The sequence below is a fragment of the Natrix helvetica genome, assembly GCF_964273705.1.
Source record: "Natrix helvetica genome assembly, chromosome: 10".
Classification (NCBI taxonomy): Eukaryota; Metazoa; Chordata; class Lepidosauria; order Squamata; family Natricidae; genus Natrix; species Natrix helvetica.
The window spans coordinates 15,727,268-15,733,267 of record NC_138561.1 but is presented as its reverse complement, the minus strand read 5'-3'; the positions used below and the strand labels follow the sequence as shown (position 1 = coordinate 15,733,267).

Sequence of the window (6,000 nt, the reverse complement as noted above, 5' to 3'; positions counted from 1 at the left end):
TCTTGAATTAGGTCTTGGGGCCCCGTGGCCACAAAAGGTATTTAAAGGGGGTCTTTAGTGAAGAAAAGGTTGAGGACTATTGACCTTGAGAGTTTTCAGAGCTGAAGGAACATGTAAACCTGCATTTACGGTATAGGGTTTCCTGCCTAGGCAGGGGGTTGGACTAGAAGACCTCCAAGGTCCCTTCCAACTCTACTATTGTACTGTATTGTATTGTAATTTCTTCAGCTAGTCCAACTCAAGTACAGCACAGTGATTCAGCTTATTATCTCTCTCCCACCCACCCACCCCTCTCTCTCACACACAGGGAAAATAAAGGCAGAGTAATTATTGAAGCTCCTGAGCACTCTCCAATTCATATTAATGAGTGCATGCACTTCTAGGACTGCCTGTTTCTAGGGCCACTAATAATTAAGGTTTGCAATAACTCTTTGTCCTGGCCTTTTGCAACATGGTTTTGTCTAGATATTTCGGACTACACTTCCCATCCGCCAATATCTGAGATAAGGCAAGTTACTGTATAATCTAAAATGAGTGGCATGGCACCGGAATGGGAAGGCTTCTCTGAGAGATTCTGGGGTTATTTTGCACAGCTGTTCAATCAACAAGGTCATTCTACCTCATGGGCTGAACTTCCATGACTCAAAGGTATCACTGGCTTCTATTGGTGGAGCTGCTTTTGGTCCACCATTAGGCCAGCTGCTTCTCATAGGACCATAGGCCAACATTATTGACTTTCCTGGTTATTTTCCTTTCCTTTCCCTTGAAAAAAGAAGAGTTGAACATTCTGCTTAGCCCTCCTAAAGGTAAAGGATTAGAAGCCTGAGGTAAAAAGAAATTTTTTTCCAAATTCTCTCTGAGTTTCAGCCAGAGTTTATTTGTTTGTTTGTTTATAGTTGTGACCAGGCTGAATTTACTTTTATTTTGTTTTTGTTTTTTTTTAAGAGAAAAGTTGAATATTCTGCTTAGCCTTGCTAAATGTAGAGGATTACAAGCCTGAGGTTAAAAAAAAAGTTCAAATTCTCTTCATGTTTCAGCAATATTTCATTTCATTTCATTTCATTATTTTATTTTATTATTTTATTTATTTTATTTTATTTCAGTTCATTATTTATTTTATTTCATTTCATTTCATTATTTATTTTATTTTATTATTTTATTTTATTTCATTTCATTTCATTTCATTATTTCATTATTTTATTTTATTTTATTTCATTATTTATTTCATTTCATTTCATTTTATTTTATTTCATTTCATTTCACTATTTCATTTCATTTCATTATTTATTTTATTTTATTTCATTATTTATTTTATTTTATTATTTTATTTTATATTTTATTATTTTATTTTATTTTATTATTTTATTTTATTTTATTATTTTATTTTATTTTATTTTATTATTTATTTTATTTTATTTTATTTTATATTTTATATTTTATTTTATTTTATTTTATTATTTTATTTTATTTTATTTTATTATTTTATTATTATTTTATTTTATTTTATTTTTTCCTTTCTAGTCTGCCGGTTTTCAGCTCAGGTAAATGAAGCGCTTAGTGAAAAAGAATTCACAAGCCTTCCGAGGGCAAACAACGGGCCTTGTTTATTTTTGCAATGTTTTCACTGCTTCGCTAAGGAACAAAGTCTTGTTAAAAAGGGATTTTATTTTGGGTCATCTGGAGTTTGAAGAGTCGGGCAGAAAAAAGTTTGTTCCACCCTCCCTTCACCTGCCTCACAAAAGTTTCTAAGCAGCAATTAAGAGCGCTTAATGTAAAAACCTGGTCAAGTTGGATAAAAAAGTACCAGTGGGGAAACTGAATTAAGAAAGCAAAGGTAGAAGCAGGTCATATGCAAAATATTACCTCACAAAAACTCTTTCCAAAGAGTTTGAATATTTGCCTCAAATATACATTTTTTTCTAGTAAAGCATTCCCCCTCTGCTAGTAAAGCATCCCCCCCCTCTTAAAAATAGTTTAAAAATAGTTAAAAAAAACTATTTATATTAATCTACAGGTAGTCTTTAAAGGTTCATTTAGTGACCGTTCAAAGTTGCAACGATGCTGAAAAAAGTGACTTATGACCATTTTTCGCTCTTACGACCATTGCAGCATCCATATGGCCACATGGTTAAAATGCAGATGCTTGGCAACTGACTCACATTTATGACAGTTGCAGTGTCCCGGGGTCACGTGATCACCTTTTGTGACCTTCTGACAGGAAAGTCAATGGGGTAGCCAGATTCACTTAACAACCGTGTTACTAATGTAACAACTGCAGCGATTCACTTAACAACCGTGGCAAGAAAGGTCATAAAATGGGGTAAGATTCACTTAGTAAATATCTCACTTAGCAACATAAATTTTCGGCTCAGCTGTGGTCATAAGTCGAGGATTGCCTATATCTTGTTTATTTTTTCCTTTGTTCTCTTTTTTCCTTGGTTATTTTATTGTTCTATTTTACTTTTATGTCCATCTCTAGGCAACCAATAAATGTAACAACAACAGCAACAATTTATTGACAAACTCTACAATTGAGCATTTTTGGAATAACCAATCCACCTCCCAAAACCTAGGTATACATGTAATTTATGAGTAACCACAGCAGTCCGAGTGTAGATATTAAATATATTAGGAACATACTGTCTGAAGAATTGTTGGTTTTAAAAGTGCAGGAATACAATGACAGTTTATTCATCAAGGTGTGGTTACACAAGTCATAGTTTGATATGTGAATGTAGCCTTTGGTTGCTTTGGTTAAATATTACAGTTGTAACATTCTGCATAATCCACAAACAACCCACATTAAATGTAGCCTTTGGGAGTTTAAAAAAAAAAAAATATTGTGCCTGTATTTTTAGGGCCAGGGTGATTCTCCCATAGGCAAGATTGAACAAAGGATCTGAAGCCACACATTTAGTGTCTGTTTCCCTGGACAACAATCCTATTTATCACGCTAAGCAAACACAGTTAATGCAACTAGAGAGAAAAGAATTGTAATGCCATTGCTGTGCTATAATTTGGGTGTGTGTGTGTGTGTGTGTGTGTGAACTTATATCTTTTGTATATATGGCTGGGTAGCCTGTTCAATAAATCAAGCTGGGGGCTTTTCGTTCCACTTCTAAAAAATTCAAAAATCTTAGAAAGTTTAAAATAAATAAAAAGAGCCCTTCAGTTGCAACCATTCACTAACCAGTTAGCTGATGAGCAATTGGCCTTGTTCACTGTCTACTCACTGACATCCGCTGTAGGACAAACCTTGTATCACAAACCTTGTTGGAATTAAGCAGACATTTTCAGTGTTTACTGTTGAAGTTGGTGTGTGTGCTAACATGTCTTCCATACTCTATTTATTTATTTATTTATTTTGTCACTCATGTACACGATAACAGGAATAAGAATAAACATGAATAGGAACACAGGAAATGGGTACAAATAAATGGGGACAGTAAGACAGGGACATTAGGCATGCTGGGGCGCTTAGGCACACCATAACACATCCAAGAATAAGACATGGATCAAAGTCTTAAAAGGCATTACTGTATTTAGAGGAATCTCCCTGTCAGAGTTTACAGTGAACACAACTTTTTTTTTTTAAATCTTTCATTTCAATTGTCATAGGCCAAAATTCAATAATCTAAAGACTTTGGGGATACTGACAAATCAGTGATTATATTTCCATACATTTTATATCCCTCCATATCTACAAATCTAATATTGACCTGGAGTTATCAGTGATGGAGAAGTTATTAATTCTGACAGCTATAAGAGAGAAACCAATATCCTCCTTTTCACAAAACCTTGTATTAATACCATGGGAAGTAAATATGAGGGATCTAAGTTTGCTTGGGTGTCGAGTGGAGAAGAAGGAGACTATTAGGAGCAAAGAAAGAAGGGGTCAAATTTATTTTGGGAAAAGGAAGGGGATAAAAATGTCTTCACTTGGCATTGTAAAATGGGGATTGTTGACTTTTATTCAGGGTACAGTAGTCTTCCACCTATTACCTTAATTGAGCCCAAGACTTAGGTTGCTAAGTGAGACATTTGTTAAGTGAGTTTTGCCACATTTCATAAACTTTCTTGCCGCATTTGTTTTAGTCAATGACTGCAGTTGTTAAGTTACTAACATGAGGTGGTGGCCTACTACATGAGCCGCGGTGGCACAGTGGTTAGAGTGCAGTACTGCAGGCTACTTCTGCTGACCACCGGCTGCCAGCAGTTTGGCAGGTCGAATCCCATCAGGCTCAAGGTTGACTCAGCCTTTCATCCTTCCGAGGTGGGTAAAATGAGGACTCCGATTGTTGGGGGCAAGAGGCTGACTCTGTAAACCACTTAGAGAGGGCTGCAAAGCACTGTAAAGTAGTATATACTGTAAGTCTAAGTGCTATTGCTACATGGATAAAAAGACTATGAAATACCCGTTTGATCAAGGAGTGATGAGTAGGAATACAAAGGGTTTGCCCCCTTTCTTGGAATAGCTGTGATCAATTTCTGTGATCAAGCAGTAATCATTGATTCTCGTTTGTCTTTCTCTGTTCACTTCTCTTCTCCTCTTACAAAATAAGGAATAAACTCTTGAATTAATTCTGACTTTAAGGGCAATGAAGAGCTTATTAACATCACCAAAGGGACATCTGTTGCTTTTCCTTGACACTGTTTTTATCTGCAGTGCCACGGAAGAGGAGAAACATATTATGTGGCTTTAAAAAAAGTAATACAAAAAACAAGATCATTGTTATGATTTGGAAGATGTCCATAATCTAGCAGGTGATATGTAAATGAAAGTGTTTAAATTTTCTTTTATGTTTGAACACTGGCAAAAAAGGCATAATTTTAAACTGAATTTATCTCATTCATTACACAGGGCATTTACATCTTTTATTAAATACTAGAGGAAACAGTGGAGGTTTTAATGAAGCATTATTACAACTATTAGCTTTTCTTTTCCCTTATCAAGATACAAGAAATTCAATTAATATGTTCGGCAGTTAGTTGCAACTCTTAAATTCTTCTGATCTTAGTCAATATCGTAATAATATTAGGCTTGGATCAAAGTAGATTAAGGAAGACAAAGTCATGTAGTCTACAATTGTGGCTAACTACTACAATCAAATATCTCCGTATCAATAAAATAGATACGTTTTATGAAAATCGGGGTAGTATTTATCTGTTCTCTGCATCTGAGCCTTTAGGACAATAATTATGACACCTTAAACCTACTTTCTCGACTACCTTTGAGTACGACTTTCACAACTTTCGGTCCAGTTGATGGGGAGCCCCAAAATATATAATCCAATATTTGGAGGAGAAGAGCCCTGAAGTAGATGGAGTGATATGTGATTTCTTCCCTCTATACAGGTAGTCATCATCTTACAACCACAATTGAGCCCAAACTTTCTGTTGCTACGTGAGACTTTTTAAGTGAATCCATCTTCCCCATTGACTTTGCTTGTCAGAAGAGACCATTAAGCAAACGTTTTTCCAATGAGAAGAAGACATGAGCAGAAGACATAAGCATAGGAAAAAGCTTAGAAAAAGCTATTTTCTAATGCTGTTGCAAACTTTTAATCTATTTTGCCACACTTTTCCCCCTCCTTTCCATGAAAGATGTTTTTCCCTCCTCTTTATTCCTAGCATGCTTGAGAATGTTTCTGAATTTTCTTGGTGATATATTCAAGCTGACTTTATGGATGTAGTTAATAGGGGACACAGCTACTTGAGAGATCATCTCATCCCACTAGAATTTGCCCAGCCCTCTGTGCCAGGAAAGGAGGCATGCTGTGAGCCCATCACTCAGGGTATTCCGTCTGGTTTGGTCCAGGAGAAGAGCCTTTCCTCTTTTTCATCTTGTCCCCAAAGTGAGGTTGGCTTCAACTCCTCTGATCTTTCACAAGAACTTAAAAACCTGGTTCTGCCAGCTGGCTCGGGGCTGGCAGGCTTCACATTGGGCATCGTTGATAGACAAATCCCCCCTTCCCCCCTTATCCGACTGTACTCCTTCCC

The 6,000-nt window shown here is 36.0% G+C and overlaps 1 protein-coding gene across 2 annotated transcripts in view; it reads left to right on the top strand.

Annotated features, from left to right (window-relative positions):
- Positions 1-682: 682 nt before the first annotated feature.
- Positions 683-6,000, top strand: part of ZNF536 (zinc finger protein 536) — a 444,580-nt gene continuing 439,262 nt past the window's right edge. For both annotated transcript variants that reach the window (XM_081963203.1, XM_081963201.1), the window contains exon 1: positions 683-827. The gene's annotated coding sequence lies outside the window, so the exon portion shown is untranslated. The remainder of the gene's footprint in view (positions 828-6,000) is intronic.